Source organism: Vigna unguiculata, chromosome 10 (genome assembly GCF_037176805.1).
Source record: "Vigna unguiculata cultivar grain cowpea cultivar isolate G323 ecotype 2 chromosome 10, ASM3717680v1, whole genome shotgun sequence".
Lineage (NCBI taxonomy): Eukaryota > Viridiplantae > Streptophyta > Magnoliopsida > Fabales > Fabaceae > Vigna > Vigna unguiculata.
Window position 1 is genome coordinate 26,499,018 of NC_140801.1, and position 17,181 is coordinate 26,516,198.

The following is a 17,181-nucleotide window of genomic DNA, read 5'->3' on the forward strand; positions in this document are numbered from 1 at the left end:
ACAAATTGTGTTTTGGGTTAACCAATTAAAGGGCTTTAGTTTTTCTTTATTTTAAAGTTAAATAAGGGCCCATTTTCCAACTTAAGAACCAACCTTTGGAGGACCTTTATTGAATGTTTGTGGATGACTTTTGGTTGCCATGAATTCAGTTATAATCAGCAATTCAATAGTGGATCATTATTAACTTGAGTGGTTCATTTAAAAGCTTTAAGGGGGTTGTAACTGAAAATTATGTGTCTTTTGTAATTCTGATGGTTAAAGCTCCTATATAAGCTAAAACTTTCTTATCAATGAAATCAAGTTGAGTTTTATTCAGAAAATATAAGACTTTAATCTCTTCTATCTTAGTGAGAGTGATTCTCCTATGTTTTTGAGTGATTCAGGAACCCTTGAGTTTTATCAAAGGTCCTTGCTCCCTTTGTGTGTTTAAACTCCTAGGCTTATCTTCCATCCTTGGAAGTGTGACTTCTATCAATTTCAACTTCATCTTCTTATCTATTTCTGTTTTCTTGTTTTAAAAAATTTATCAAATTTCTTGCTTATTAGCATTCCAACATAGATAGAACCATGAAACGAATCCACCCCTCTGGATTCACATCATTTGGTATTGAGAGCCTGGCTCACTAGAGTTGGAGTAGCAATGGAATTTTATTATACAAGGTGTTTAATCGAATGCCACCCATGGTTAGTTCCATTCGATTACGAAAGTGACAACAATGTTGTAAGCCAAAGATTGGTGGACAAACTCAAGTTACCAACAAGCTTTCATCCGAATCAAGCATCGATCAAATTCAGTACAGGACAATGTGTGAAAGATGCTCCCATGGACTCTTGTCATCTTCTTTTGGGACTCCGATGCCTAAGTCAGCACCGGTGATGTGAGGGTTTCAGGGAATAATTTAATGCGTAATCAATGCATAGAACAATGTGCTATTTATATCTTTTTACCTGTGGGTCCTACCTGCGATGGGCCTTTGGGCCCAAAATTTCTCTTCTAGCTATTCTAGGGTCCAGAGTTAAGGAGGGAATTTACTAGGGGGTCCTCCGAGGGTTAGCGGTGCCCGGTATTCGGCCATGAGATGCGTCGAGGGTGGTCTTCTGTCAGAGGGGTGCCTTTTGCAGGGCAAGCGGCCATGGGGTTTGGCTGTAGGCCGTGTTGTCCAGAAGAAGGCGCCTGCGTAAAACGGGTGGTTGAGGTCTGTTGAGGGCCATGTTCTCCATGTGGAGGTGTCCTTGCGTGGTAGGCGGCTATCATGTCTGTTGGGGGTCATGTACTTAGGTACAGTTGGGACATCAGCCTCCCAGTCTAGAGGCAAGAAGTGACGTATAGACTATTTTGCAAATTTCATTTGTGGTCTTTGGCCGTGTACCCTGTGAGTATACCAGCCTCCCAGTCTAGAGGCAAGAAGTGATGTATAGACTATTTTGCAAATTTCATTTGTGGTTTTTGGCCATGTACCCTGTGAGTATACCAGCCTCCAAATCTAGAGGCAAGAAGTGACGTATAGACTATACGGATGTGGTGTGATGGTGGGCCGTTGTCTTTGGTCACCGTGGGCCGAGTTGTTGCGGTAGCTTGACCGGTATCTCTTATGAGGTGTGAGCCGAGTGGTACTGTTTGGTCTGACACTTGGTCAGGGGTTAGGTGAGGTGAAAAGACGTGACTGTTGATTTGCTTGGTTGGTGTCAGAGTGAGTTTTTCGAGGTGATTTTTTGGTGGCTAGAACCATGAAATGAATCCACCCCTCTGGATTCACATCATTTGGTATTCAGAGCCTGGCTCACTAGATTTGGAATAGCAATGGAAGTTTATTATACATGGTGTTTAATCGAAGGCCACCCATGTTTAGTTCCATTCGATTACGAAAGCGACAACAATGTTATAAGCCAAAGATTGGTGGAGAAACTCAAGTTACCAACAAGCTTTCATCTGAATCAAGCATGTATCGAATTCAGTACATGACAATGTGTGAAAGATGCTCCTATGGACTCTTGTCATCTTCTTTTGGGATGGGCATGGCTTCATTTTAAAGCACTCAATCTTGATGAACGTTCCCTTTATTTGAGGCATGAGGCACATAAAATGAAGTTGAAATTTATGACACCAAGACAAGTTAGTAAGGATCAACATAGTCTGAAGGAGAAAATAGAAAAAGAGAGAATAGAGAAAGAAGAAATAGAAACTTCAGAAGGAAGGGAAAATAAAGAAAAAGAGAAGGAAGTAGAGAGAAAAATGATGGAAAATTTATTTGTCAATGTTTTTTCTTCAATAGTTTGTGATGTAATTTTAAAGGAGCAAAGGGATAAGCATTTGAATGAAACACACCAACTTCCATGTTTGAAAAGGAAGCTTGTTCATAGTGCTTTATTATGCATTTGGTTCACTGATGAGAAGCAAGTTCGTCAAACACAACGCATGGAGTTATTTATTGTTACATATCAAGGTGGGGGTAGTGTTGGCAAGAGAGGTGCTCCACGGATTGCAACCGTTGGAAAGGAACAAAACTAAATCTATTCAAGTTGCATTTGATCCTGGAGGACGAGAGATAGTTTCAAGTTGTGCAGAAATAAAGTTCTTTACAAGGACATACTAAACTTTTATTAAAGCTAGTAGAAAAATAAAGGATTTAGATTCGGGGCGAATCTTCTCAAAGAAGGAGGGTATGATGTGAACTGCATATGGCCCAAATGGAGGATAACTAGCGCGTGACGTTGGTGCAGTTTCTTTCATTTAAATAAGGCCCGAAAGCTTTGTACACTTGGCTGACCAAATTGTGTTTTGGGTTAACCAATTAGAGGGCTTTAGTTTTTCTTTATTTTCAAGTTAAATAAGGGCCCACTTTCCAACTTAAGAAGCAACTTTTAGAGGACCTTTGTTGAATGCTTATGGATGACTTTTGGTTTCCTTGAATTCAGTTACAATCAGAAATTCAATAGTGGATCATTATTAACTTGAGTGGTTCATTAATAATAAGTTTAAGGGGGTTGTAACTGAAAATTATGTGTCTTTTGTAATTCGGATGGTTAAAGCTCCTATATAAGCTAAACCATTCTTATCAATGAAATCAAGTTGAGTTTTATTCAAGAAAAATAAGAGTTTTATCTCTTCTATCTTAGTGAGAATGATTCTCCTATGTTCTTGAGTGATTCAGGAACCCTTGAGTTTTATCAAAGGTCCTTGCTCCCTTTGTGTGTTTAAACTCATAGGCTTATCTTCCATCCTTGGAACTGTGACTTCTATCAATTTCCACTTCATCTTCTTATCTATTTCTGTTTTCTTCTTTTAAACAATTTCTTGCTTATTAGCATTCCAATCTATATAGAACCATGAAACGAATCCACCCCTCTGGATTCACATCATTTGGTATTCAGAGCCTGGCTCACTAGATTTGGAATAGCAATGGAAGTTTATGACACCAAGACAAGTCAGTAAGGATCAACATAGTCTGAAGGAGAAAATAGAAAAAGAGAGAATAGAGAAAGAAGAAATAGAAACTTCAGAAGGAAGGGAAAATGAAAAAAAAGAGAAGGAAGTAGAGAGAAAAATGATGGAAAATTTATTTGTCAATGTTTTTTCTTCAATAGTTTGTGATGTAATTTTAAAGGAGCAAAGGGATAAGCATTTGAATGAAACACACCAACTTCCATGTTTGAAAAGGAAGCTTGTTCATAGTGCTTTATTATGCATTTGGTTCACTGATGAGAAGCAAATTCGTCAAACACAACGCATGGAGTTATTTATTGTTACATATCAAGGTGGGGGTAGTGTTGGCAAGAGAGGTGCTCCACGGATTGCAACCGTTGGAAAGGAACACAACTAAATCTATTCAAGTTGCATTTGATCCTGGAGGACGACAGATAGTTTCAAGTTGTGCACAAATAAAGTTCTTTACAAGGACATACTAAACTTTTATTAAAGCTAGTAGAAAAATAAAGGCTTTAGATTCGGGGCGAATCTTCTCAAAGAAGGAGGGTATGATGTGAATTGCATATGGCCTAAATGGAGGATAACTAACGCGCGACGTTGATGCAGTTTCTTTAGTTTAAATAAGGCCTCAATGCTTTGTACAATTGGCTGACCAAATTGTGTTTTGGGTTAACCAATTAAAGGGCTTTAGTTTTGCTTTATTTAAAGTTAAATAAAGGCCCATTTTCCAACTTAAGAACCAACCTTTGGAGGACCTTTGTTGAATGCTTGTGGATGACTTTTGGTTGCCTGAAATTCAGTTACAATCAGCAATTCATTAGTGGATCATTATTAACTTGGGTGGTTCATTTATTAGCTTTAAGGGGGTTGTAACTAAAAATTATGTGTCTTTTGTAATTCTGATGGTTAAAGCTCCTATATAAGCTAAATCATTCTTATCAATGAAATCAAGTTGAGTTTTATGCACAAATATAAGAGTTTTATCTTTTCTATCATAGTGAGAGTGATTCTCCTATGTTCTTGAGTGATTCAGGAACCATTGAGTTTTATCAAAGGTCCTTGCTTCCTTTATGTGTTTAAACTTATAGGCTTATCTTCCATCCTTGGAAGTGTGACATCTATCAATTTCCACTTCATCTTCTTATCTATTTCCGTTTTCTTGTTTTAAACAATTTCTCAAATTTCTTGCTTATTAGCATTCCAACCTAGATCGAACCATGAAACGAATCCACCCGTCTGGATTCACATCATCTGGTATTCAGAGCCTGACTCACTAGATTTGGAAAAGCAACGAAAGTTTATTATACAAGGTGTTTACCTGAAGGCCATCCATGTTTAGTTCCATTCGATTACGAAAGCGACAACAATGTTGTAAGCCAAAGATTGGTGGAGAAACTCAAGTTACCAACAAGCTTTCATCCGAATCAAGCATGGATCAAATTCAGTACAAGACAATGTGTGAAAGATGCTCCCATGGACTCTTGTCATCTTCTTTTGGGATGGGCATGGCTTCATTTTAAAGCACTCAATCTTGATGAACGTTCCCTTTATTTGAGGCATGAGGGACATAAAATCAAGTTGAAATTTTTGACACCAAGACAAGTCAGCAAGGATCAACATAGGCTGAAGGAGAAAATAGAAAAAGAAGAAATAGAAACTTCAGAAGGAAGGGAAAATGAAGAAAAAGAAAAGGAAGTAGAGAGAAAGATGATGGAAAATTTATTTGTCAATGTGTTTTCTTCAACAGTTTGTGATGTCATTTTAAAGGAGAAAAAGGATAAGCATGTGAATGAAACACACCAACTTCCATGTTTGAAAAGGAAGCTTGTTCATAGTGCTTTATTATACATTTCGTTCGCTGATAAGAAGCAAATTCATCAAACACAACGCATGGAGTTATTTATTGTTACATATCAAGGTGCAGTTAGTGTTGGCAAGAGAGGTGCTCCACGGATTGCAACCGTTGGAAGGTAACAAAACTAAATCTATTCAAGTTGTATTTGATCCTGGAGGACGAGAAATAGTTTCAAGTTGCCACAAATAAAGTTCTTTACAAGGACATACTAAACTTTTACTAAAACTAGTAGAGAAAAAAAGGATTTAGATTCAGGGCTAATCTTCTCAAAGAAGGAGGGCATGATGTGAATTGCATATGGCCCAAATGGAGGATAACTAACGCGCGACGTTGATGCAGTTTCGTTAATTTAAATAAGGCCCAAATGCTGTGTATAATTGGCTGACCAAATTGTGTTCTGGGTTAACCAATTAAAGGGCTTTAGTTTTTATTTATTTTCAAGTTAAATAAGGGCCCATTTTCCAACTTAAGAACCAACCTTTGGAGGACCTTTGTTGAATGCTTGTGGATGACTTTTGGTTGCCTTGAATTCAGTTACAATCAGCAATTCAATAGTGGATCATTATTAACTTGAGTGGTTCATTAATAGCTTTAAGGGCGTTGTAACTGAAAATTATGTGTCTTTCGTAAATCTGATGGTTAAAGCTCCTATATAAGCTAAACCATTCTTATCAATGAAATCGAGTTGAGTTTTATTCAGAAAATATAAGAGTTTTATCTCTTCTATCTTAGTGAGAGTGATTCTCCTATGTTCTTGAGTGATTCAGGAACCCTTGAGTTTTATCAAAGGTCCTTGCTTCCTTTGTGTGTTTAAACTCATAGGCTTATCTTCCATCCTTGGAAGTGTGACTTTTATCAATTTCCACTTCATCTTCTTATCTATTTCCGTTTTCTTGTTTTAAACAATTTCTCCAATTTCTTGCTTATTAGCATTCCAACCTAGATCGAACCATGAAACGAATCCACCCGTCTGGATTCACATCATCTGGTATTCAGAGCCTGACTCACTAGATTTGGAAAAGCAACGAAAGTTTATTATACAAGGTGTTTACAAGAAGGCCACCCATGTTTAGTTCCATCCGATTACGAGGGCATGGCTTCATTTTAAAGCACTCAATCTTGATGAACGTTCCCTTTATTTGAGGCATGAGGGACATAAAATCAAGTTGAAATTTTTGACACCAAGACAAGTCAGCAAGGATCAACATAGGCTGAAAGAGAAAATAGAAAAAGAGAGAATAGAAAAAGAAGAAATAGAAACTTCAGAAGGAAGGGAAAATGAAGAAAAAGAAAAGGAAGTAGAGAGAAAGATGATGTAAAATTTATTTGTCAATGTGTTTTCTTCAACAGTTTGTGATGTCATTTTAAAGGAGAAAAAGGATAAGCATGTGAATGAAACACACCAACTTCCATGTTTGAAAAGGAAGCTTGTTCATAGTGCTTTATTATGCATTTGGTTCGCTGATAAGAAGCAAATTCATCAAACACAACGCATGGAGTTATTTATTGTTACATATCAAGGTGCAGTTAGTGTTGGCAAGAGAGGTGCTCCACGGATTGCAACCGTTGGAAGGTAACAAAACTAAATCTATTCAAGTTGTATTTGATCCTGGAGGACGAGAAATAGTTTCAAGTTGTGCACAAATAAATTTCTTTACAAGGACATACTAAACTTTTACTAAAACTAGTAGAGAAAAAAAGGATTTAGATTCAGGGCGAATCTTCTCAAAGAAGGAGGGCATGATGTGAATTGCATATGGCCCAAATGGAGGATAACTAACGCGCGACGTTGATGCAGTTTCGTTAATTTAAATAAGGCCCAAATGCTGTGTATAATTGGCTGACCAAATTGTGTTTTGGGTTAACCAATTAAAGGGCTTTAGTTTTTATTTATTTTCAAGTTAAATAAGGGCCCATTTTCCAACTTAAGAACCAACCTTTGGAGGACCTTTGTTGAATGCTTGTGGATGACTTTTGGTTGCCTTGAATTCAGTTACAATCAGCAATTCAATAGTGGATCATTATTAACTTGAGTGGTTCATTAATAGCTTTAAGGGCGTTGTAACTGAAAATTATGTGTCTTTCGTAAATCTGATGGTTAAAGCTCCTATATAAGCTAAACCATTCTTATCAATGAAATCGAGTTGATTTTTATTCAGAAAATATAAGAGTTTTATCTCTTCTATCTTAGTGAGAGTGATTCTCCTATGTTCTTGAGTGATTCAGGAACCCTTGAGTTTTATCAAAGGTCCTTGCTTCCTTTGTGTGTTTAAACTCATAGGCTTATCTTCCATCCTTGGAAGTGTGACTTCTATCAATTTCCACTTCATCTTCTTATCTATAACCGTTTTCTTGTTTTAAACAATTTCTCAAATTTCTTGCTTATTAGCATTCCAACGTAAATCGAACCATGAAACGAATCCACCCGTCTGGATTCACATCATCTGGTATTCAGAGCCTGACTCACTAAATTTGGAAAAGCAACGAAAGTTTATTATACAAGGTGTTTACAAGAAGGCCACCCATGTTTAGTTCCATCCGATTACGAAAGCGACAACAATGTTGTAAGCCAAAGATTGGTGGAGAAACTCAAGTTACCAACAAGCTTTCATCCGAATCAAGCATGGATCAAATTCAGTACAAGACAATGTGTGAAAGATGCTCCCATGGACTCTTGTCATCTTCTTTTGGGATGGGCATGGCTTCATTTTAAAGCACTCAATCTTGATGAACGTTCCCTTTATTTGAGGCATGAGGGACATAAAATCAAGTTGAAATTTTTGACACCAAGACAAGTCAGCAAGGATCAACATAGGCTGAAAGAGAAAATAGAAAAAGAGAGAATAGAAAAAGAAGAAATAGAAACTTCAGAAGGAAGGGAAAATGAAGAAAAAGAAAAGGAAGTAGAGAGAAAGATGATGGAAAATTTATTGGTCAATGTGTTTTCTTCAACAGTTTGTGATGTCGTTTTAAAGGAGAAAAAGGATAAGCATGTGAATGAAACACACCAACTTCCATGTTTGAAAAGGACGCTTGTTCATAGTGCTTTATTATGCATTTGGTTCGCTGATAAGAAGCAAATTCATCAAACACAACGCATGGAGTTATTTATTGTTACATATCAAGGTGCAGTTAGTGTTGGCAAGAGAGGTGCTCCACGGATTGCAACCGTTGGAAGGTAACAAAACTAAATCTATTCAAGTTGTATTTGATCCTGGAGGACGAGAAATAGTTTCAAGTTGTGCACAAATAAAGTTCTTTACAAGGACATACTAAACTTTTACTAAAACTAGTAGAGAAAAAAAGGATTTAGATTCAGTGCGAATCTTCTCAAAGAAGGAGGGCATGATGTGAATTGCATATGGCCCAAATGGAGGATAACTAACGCGCGACGTTGATGCAGTTTCGTTAATTTAAATAAGGCCCAAATGGTGTGTATAATTGGCTGACCAAATTGTGTTTTGGGTTAACCAATTAAAGGGCTTTAGTTTTTATTTATTTTCAAGTTAAATAAGGGCCCGTTTTCCAACTTAAGAACCAACCTTTGGAGGACCTTTGTTGAATGCTTGTGGATGACTTTTGGTTGCCTTGAATTCAGTTACAATCAGCAATTCAATAGTGGATCATTATTAACTTGAGTGGTTCATTAATAGCTTTAAGGGCGTTGTAACTGAAAATTATGTGTCTTTCGTAAATCTGATGGTTAAAGCTCCTATATAAGCTAAACCATTCTTATCAATGAAATCGAGGTGATTTTTATTCAGAAAATATAAGAGTTTTATCTCTTCTATCTTAGTGAGAGTGATTCTCCTATGTTCTTGAGTGATTCAGGAACCCTTGAGTTTTATCAAAGGTCCTTGCTTCCTTTGTGTGTTTAAACTCATAGGCTTATCTTCCATCCTTGGAAGTCTGACTTCTATCAATTTCCACTTCATCTTCTTATCTATTTCCGTTTTCTTGTTTTAAACAATTTCTCAAATTTCTTGCTTATTAGCATTCCAACCTAGATCGAACCATGAAACGAATCCACCCGTCTGGATTCACATCATCTGGTATTCAGAGCCTGACTCACTAAATTTGGAAAAGCAACGAAAGTTTATTATACAAGGTGTTTACAAGAAGGCCACCCATGTTTAGTTCCATCCGATTACGAAAGCGACAACAATGTTGTAAGCCAAAGATTGGTGGAGAAACTCAAGTTACCAACAAGCTTTCATCCGAATCAAGCATGGATCAAATTCAGTACAAGACAATGTGTGAAAGATGCTCCCATGGACTCTTGTCATCTTCTTTTGGGATGGGCATGGCTTCATTTTAAAGCACTCAATCTTGATGAACGTTCCCTTTATTTGAGGCATGAGGGACATAAAATCAAGTTGAAATTTTTGACACCAAGACAAGTCAGCAAGGATCAACATAGGCTGAAGGAGAAAATAGAAAAAGAGAGAATAGAAAAAGAAGAAATAGAAACTTCAGAAGGAAGGGAAAATGAAGAAAAAGAAAAGGAAGTAGAGAGAAAGATGATGGAAAATTTATTTGTCAATGTGTTTTCTTCAACAGTTTGTGATGTCATTTTAAAGGAGAAAAAGGATAAGCATGTGAATGAAACACACCAACTTCCATGTTTGAAAAGGAAGCTTGTTCATAGTGCTTTATTATGCATTTGGTTCGCTGATAAGAAGCAAATTCATCAAACACAACGCATGGAGTTATGTATTGTTACATATCAAGGTGCAGTGAGTGTTGGCAAGAGAGGTGCTCCACGGATTGCAACCGTTGGAAGGTAACAAAACTAAATCTATTCAAGTTGTATTTGATCCCGGAGGACGAGAAATAGTTTCAAGTTGTGCACAAATAAAGTTCTTTACAAGGACATACTAAACTTTTACTAAAACTAGTAGAGAAAAAAAGGATTTAGATTCAGGGCGAATCTTCTCAAAGAAAAAGGGCATGATGTGAATTGCATATGGCCCAAATGGAGGATAACTAACGCGCGACGTTGATGCAATTTCGTTAATTTAAATAAGGCCCAAATGCTTTGTATAATTGGCTGACCAAATTGTGTTTTGGGTTAACCAATTAAAGGGCTTTAGTTTTTATTTATTTTCAAGTTAAATAAGGGCCCATTTTCCAACTTAAGAACCAACCTTTGGAGGACCTTTGTTGAATGCTTGTGGATGACTTTTGGTTGCCTTGAATTCAGTTACAATCAGCAATTCAATAGTGGATCATTATTAACTTGAGTGGTTCATTAATAGCTTTAAGGGCGTTGTAACTGAAAATTATGTGTCTTTCGTAATTCTGATGGTTAAAGCTCCTATATAAGCTAAACCATTCTTATCAATGAAATCGAGTTGAGTTTTATTCAGAAAATATAAGAGTTTTATCTCTTCTATCTTAGTGAGAGTGATTCTCCTATGTTCTTGAGTGATTCAGGAACCCTTGAGTTTTATCAAAGGTCCTTGCTTCCGTTGTGTGTTTAAACTCATAGGCTTATCTTCCATCCTTGGAAGTGTGACTTTTATCAATTTCCACTTCATCTTCTTATCTATTTCCGTTTTCTTGTTTTAAACAATTTCTCAAATTTCTTGCTTATTAGCATTCCAACGTAGATCGAACCATGAAACGAATCCACCCGTCTGGATTCACATCATCTGGTATTCAGAGCCTGACTCACTAGATTTGGAAAAGCAACGAAAGTTTATTATACAAGGTGTTTACAAGAAGGCCACCCATGTTTAGTTCCATTCGATTACGAAAGCGACAACAATGTTGTAAGCCAAAGATTGGTGGAGAAACTCAAGTTACCAACAAGCTTTCATCCGAATCAAGCATGGATCAAATTCAGTACAAGACAATGTGTGAAAGATGCTCCCATGGACTCTTGTCATCTTCTTTTGGGATGGGCATGGCTTCATTTTAAAGCACTCAATCTTGATGAACTTTCCCTTTATTTGAGGCATGAGGGACATAAAATCAAGTTGAAATTTTTGACACCAAGACAAGTCAGCAAGGATCAACATAGGCTAAAGGAGAAAATAGAAAAAGAGAGAATAGAAAAAGAAGAAATAGAAACTTCAGAAGGAAGGGAAAATGAAGAAAAAGAAAAGGAAGTAGAGAGAAAGATGATGGAAAATTTATTTGTCAATGTGTTTTCTTCAACAGTTTGTGATGTCATTTTAAAGGAGAAAAACGATAAGCATGTGAATGAAACACACCAACTTCCATGTTTGAAAAGGACGCTTGTTCATAGTGCTTTATTATGCATTTGGTTCGCTGATGAGAAGCAAATTCCTCAAACACAATGCACGGAGTTATTTATTGTTACATGTCAAGGTGCAGTTAGTGTTGGCAGGAGAGGTGCTCCACGGATTGCAACCGTTGGAAGGTAACAAAACTAAATCTATTCAAGTTGTATTTGATCCTGGAGGACGAGAAATAGTTTCAAGTTGTGCACAAATAAAGTTCTTTACAAGGACATACTAAACTTTTACTAAAACTAGTAGAGGAAAAAAGGATTTAGATTCGGGGCGAATCTTCTCAAAGAAGGAGGGCATGATGTGAATTGCATATGGCCCAAATGGAGGATAACTAACGCGCGACGTTGATGCAGTTTCGTTAATATAAATAAGGCCCAAATGCTTTGTATAATTGGCTGACCAAATTGTGTTTTGGGTTAACCAATTAAAGAGCTTTAGTTTTTATTTATTTTCAAGTTAAATAAGGGCCCATTTTCCAACTTAAGAACCAACCTTTGGGGGACCTTTGTTGAATGCTTGTGGATGACTTTTGGTTGCCTTGAATTCAGTTACAATCAGCAATTCAATAGTGGATCATTATTAACTTGAGTGGTTCATTAATAGCTTTAAGGGCGTTCTAACTGAAAATTATGTGTCTTTCGTAATTCTGATGGTTAAAGCTCCTATATAAGCAAAACCATTCTTATCAATGAAATCGAGTTGAGTTTTATTCAGAAAATATAAGAGTTTTATCTCTTCTATCTTAGTGAGAGTGATTCTCCTATGTTCTTGAGTGATTCAGGAACCCTTGAGTTTTATCAAAGGTCCTTGCTTCCTTTGTGTGTTTAAACTCATAGGCTTATCTTCCATCCTTGGAAGTCTGACTTCTATCAATTTCCACTTCATCTTCTTATCTATTTCCGTTTTCTTGTTTTAAACAATTTCTCAAATTTCTTGCTTCTTAGCATTCCAACCTAGATCGAACCATGAAACGAATCCACCCGTCTGGATTCACATCATCTGGTATTCAGAGCCTGACTCACTAGATTTGGAAAAGCAACGAAAGTTTATTATACAAGGTGTTTACAAGAAGGCCACCCATGTTTAGTTCCATTCGATTACGAAAGCGACAACAATGTTGTAAGCCAAAGATTGGTGGAGAAACTCAAGTTACCCACAAGCTTTCATCCGAATCAAGCATGGATCAAATTCAGTACAAGACAATGTGTGAAAGATGCTCCCATGGACTCTTGTCATCTTCTTTTGGGATGGGCATGGCTTCATTTTAAAGCACTCAATCTTGATGAACGTTCCCTTTATTTGAGGCATGAGGGACATAAAATCAAGTTGAAATTTTTGACACCAAGACAAGTCAGCAAGGATCAACATAGGCTGAAGGAGAAAATAGAAAAAGAGAGAATAGAAAAAGAAGAAATAGAAACTTCAGAAGGAAGGGAAAATGAAGAAAAAGAAAAGGAAGTAGAGAGAAAGATGATGGAAAATTTATTTGTCAATGTGTTTTCTTCAACAGTTTGTGATGTCATTTTAAAGGAGAAAAACGATAAGCATGTGAATGAAACACACCAACTTCCATGTTTGAAAAGGACGCTTGTTCATAGTGCTTTATTATGCATTTGGTTCGCTGATGAGAAGCAAATTCCTCAAACACAATGCACGGAGTTATTTATTGTTACATATCAAGGTGCAGTTAGTGTTGGCAGGAGAGGTGCTCCACGGATTGCAACCGTTGGAAGGTAACAAAACTAAATCTATTCAAGTTGTATTTGATCCTGGAGGACGAGAAATAGTTTCAAGTTGTGCACAAATAAAGTTCTTTACAAGGACATACTAAACTTTTACTAAAACTAGTAGAGGAAAAAAGGATTTAGATTCGGGGCGAATCTTCTCAAAGAAGGAGGGCATGATGTGAATTGCATATGGCCCAAATGGAGGATAACTAACGCGCGACGTTGATGCAGTTTCGTTAATATAAATAAGGCCCAAATGCTTTGTATAATTGGCTGACCAAATTGTGTTTTGGGTTAACCAATTAAAGAGCTTTAGTTTTTATTTATTTTCAAGTTAAATAAGGGCCCATTTTCCAACTTAAGAACCAACCTTTGGGGGACCTTTGTTGAATGCTTGTGGATGACTTTTGGTTGCCTTGAATTCAGTTACAATCAGCAATTCAATAGTGGATCATTATTAACTTGAGTGGTTCATTAATAGCTTTAAGGGCGTTCTAACTGAAAATTATGTGTCTTTCGTAATTCTGATGGTTAAAGCTCCTATATAAGCAAAACCATTCTTATCAATGAAATCGAGTTGAGTTTTATTCAGAAAATATAAGAGTTTTATCTCTTCTATCTTAGTGAGAGTGATTCTCCTATGTTCTTGAGTGATTCAGGAACCCTTGAGTTTTATCAAAGGTCCTTGCTTCCTTTGTGTGTTTAAACTCATAGGCTTATCTTCCATCCTTGGAAGTCTGACTTCTATCAATTTCCACTTCATCTTCTTATCTATTTCCGTTTTCTTGTTTTAAACAATTTCTCAAATTTCTTGCTTCTTAGCATTCCAACCTAGATCGAACCATGAAACGAATCCACCCGTCTGGATTCACATCATCTGGTATTCAGAGCCTGACTCACTAGATTTGGAAAAGCAACGAAAGTTTATTATACAAGGTGTTTACAAGAAGGCCACCCATGTTTAGTTCCATTCGATTACGAAAGCGACAACAATGTTGTAAGCCAAAGATTGGTGGAGAAACTCAAGTTACCCACAAGCTTTCATCCGAATCAAGCATGGATCAAATTCAGTACAAGACAATGTGTGAAAGATGCTCCCATGGACTCTTGTCATCTTCTTTTGGGATGGGCATGGCTTCATTTTAAAGCACTCAATCTTGATGAACGTTCCCTTTATTTGAGGCATGAGGGACATAAAATCAAGTTGAAATTTTTGACACCAAGACAAGTCAGCAAGGATCAACATAGGCTGAAGGAGAAAATAGAAAAAGAGAGAATAGAAAAAGAAGAAATAGAAACTTCAGAAGGAAGGGAAAATGAAGAAAAAGAAAAGGAAGTAGAGAGAAAGATGATGGAAAATTTATTTGTCAATGTGTTTTCTTCAACAGTTTGTGATGTCATTTTAAAGGAGAAAAACGATAAGCATGTGAATGAAACACACCAACTTCCATGTTTGAAAAGGACGCTTGTTCATAGTGCTTTATTATGCATTTGGTTCGCTGATGAGAAGCAAATTCCTCAAACACAATGCACGGAGTTATTTATTGTTACATATCAAGGTGCAGTTAGTGTTGGCAGGAGAGGTGCTCCACGGATTGCAACCGTTGGAAGGTAAAAAAACTAAATCTATTCAAGTTGTATTTGATCCTGGAGGACGAGAAATAGTTTCAAGTTGTGCACAAATAAAGTTCTTTACAAGGACATACTAAACTTTTACTAAAACTAGTAGAGGAAAAAAGGATTTAGATTCGGGGCGAATCTTCTCAAAGAAGGAGGGCATGATGTGAATTGCATATGGCCCAAATGGAGGATAACTAACGCGCGACGTTGATGCAGTTTCGTTAATATAAATAAGGCCCAAATGCTTTGTATAATTGGCTGACCAAATTGTGTTTTGGGTTAACCAATTAAAGGGCTTTAGTTTTTATTTATTTTCAAGTTAAATAAGGGCCCATTTTCCAACTTAAGAACCAACCTTTGGGGGACCTTTGTTGAATGCTTGTGGATGACTTTTGGTTGCCTTGAATTCAGTTACAATCAGCAATTCAATAGTGGATCATTATTAACTTGAGTGGTTCATTAATAGCTTTAAGGGCGTTCTAACTGAAAATTATGTGTCTTTCGTAATTCTGATGGTTAAAGCTCCTATATAAGCTAAACCATTCTTATCAATGAAATCGAGTTGAGTTTTATTCAGAAAATATAAGAGTTTTATCTCTTCTATCTTAGTGAGAGTGATTCTCCTATGTTCTTGAGTGATTCAGGAACCCTTGAGTTTTATCAAAGGTCCTTGCTTCCTTTGTGTGTTTAAACTCATAGGCTTATCTTCCATCCTTGGAAGTCTGACTTCTATCAATTTCCACTTCATCTTCTTATCTATTTCCGTTTTCTTGTTTTAAACAATTTCTCAAATTTCTTGCTTCTTAGCATTCCAACCTAGATCGAACCATGAAACGAATCCACCCGTCTGGATTCACATCATCTGGTATTCAGAGCCTGACTCACTAGATTTGGAAAAGCAACGAAAGTTTATTATACAAGGTGTTTACAAGAAGGCCACCCATGTTTAGTTCCATTCGATTACGAAAGCGACAACAATGTTGTAAGCCAAAGATTGGTGGAGAAACTCAAGTTACCCACAAGCTTTCATCCGAATCAAGCATGGATCAAATTCAGTATAAGACAATGTGTGAAAGATGCTCCCATGGACTCTTGTCATCTTCTTTTGGGATGGGCATGGCTTCATTTTAAAGCACTCAATCTTGATGAACGTTCCCTTTATTTGAGGCATGAGGGACATAAAATCAAGTTGAAATTTTTGACACCAAGACAAGTCAGCAAGGATCAACATAGGCTGAAGGAGAAAATAGAAAAAGAGAGAATAGAAAAAGAAGAAATAGAAACTTCAGAAGGAAGGGAAAATGAAGAAAAAGAAAAGGAAGTAGAGAGAAAGATGATGGAAAATTTATTTGTCAATGTGTTTTCTTCAACAGTTTGTGATGTCATTTTAAAGGAGAAAAACGATAAGCATGTGAATGAAACACACCAACTTCCATGTTTGAAAAGGACGCTTGTTCATAGTGCTTTATTATGCATTTGGTTCGCTGATGAGAAGCAAATTCCTCAAACACAATGCACGGAGTTATTTATTGTTACATATCAAGGTGCAGTTAGTGTTGGCAGGAGAGGTGTTCCACGGATTACAACCGTTGGAAGCTAACAAAACTAAATCTATTCAAGTTGTATTTGATCCTGGAGGACGAGAAATAGTTTCAAGTTGTGCACAAATAAAGTTCTTTACAAGGACATACTAAACTTTTACTAAAACTAGTAGAGAAAAAAGGATTTAGATTCGGGGCGAATCTTCTCAAAGAAGGAGGGCATGATGTGAATTGCATATGCCCAAATGGAGGATAACTAACGCGCGACGTTGATGCAGTTTCGTTAATATAAATAAGGCCCAAATGCTTTGTATAATTGGCTGACCAAATTGTGTTTTGGGTTAACCAATTAAAGGGCTTTAGTTTTTATTTATTTTCAAGTTAAATAAGGGCCCATTTTCCAACTTAAGAACCAACCTTTGGGGGACCTTTGTTGAATGCTTGTGGATGACTTTTGGTTGCCTTGAATTCAGTTACAATCAGCAATTCAATAGTGGATCATTATTAACTTGAGTGGTTCATTAATAGCTTTAAGGGCGTTGTAACTGAAAATTATGTGTCTTTCGTAATTCTGATGGTTAAAGCCCCTATATAAGCTAAACCATTCTTATCAATGAAATCGAGTTGAGTTTTATTCAGAAAATATAAGAGTTTTATCTCTTCTATCCTAGTTAGAGTGATTCTCCTATGTTCTTGAGTGATTCAGGAACCCTTGAGTTTTATCAAAGGTCCTTGCTTCCTTTGTGTGTTT